This window comes from Penaeus monodon, chromosome 25, assembly GCF_015228065.2.
Source record: "Penaeus monodon isolate SGIC_2016 chromosome 25, NSTDA_Pmon_1, whole genome shotgun sequence".
Lineage (NCBI taxonomy): Eukaryota > Metazoa > Arthropoda > Malacostraca > Decapoda > Penaeidae > Penaeus > Penaeus monodon.
The window spans coordinates 26,803,618-26,804,109 of record NC_051410.1 but is presented as its reverse complement, the minus strand read 5'-3'; positions in this window follow the sequence as shown (position 1 = coordinate 26,804,109).

Below are 492 nucleotides of genomic sequence, written 5' to 3'. Positions count from 1 at the left end.
GTGAATTTCTAGGTAAAAACTGAAAACGTTATGCCCTTTTTAAGAAAAAATGCTTTAAGCATAGAAGATCATAATAGTTGTGTTTAATCAATAGAGGGTATTTTTCAGAACTTTTTTTATTTTTTCAAAAAAAAAAAATTGGGTTATGAATTTTAAAAGCTTTTTATTTTTTGTCACAGTTTTTTAAAAAATTTTACGGTAATTTCAGAAACTAATCTCAGTTGAGATTTGTAGTAAGAATAAAAAATAATATATATGAAATTTTAAAAGCTAAACAAGTATCGATCAGTTTCTGACGTTATTTTATCCCCGGGAAAACGGTTCAATTTTCCCGCCTAATTAGCTACCCACTAACGAAAAAAGAGGCCTAAAAGAGAGATTTTAAGTACAAGGACGCGTGTGGGTCGATAATTCCCCTCACCAAAAAGGGTCGAATGTCGGGGGGAAATTTGGGGGTTTAACTGGGCCCCAAAAGTAATTGGCCCGGGGACT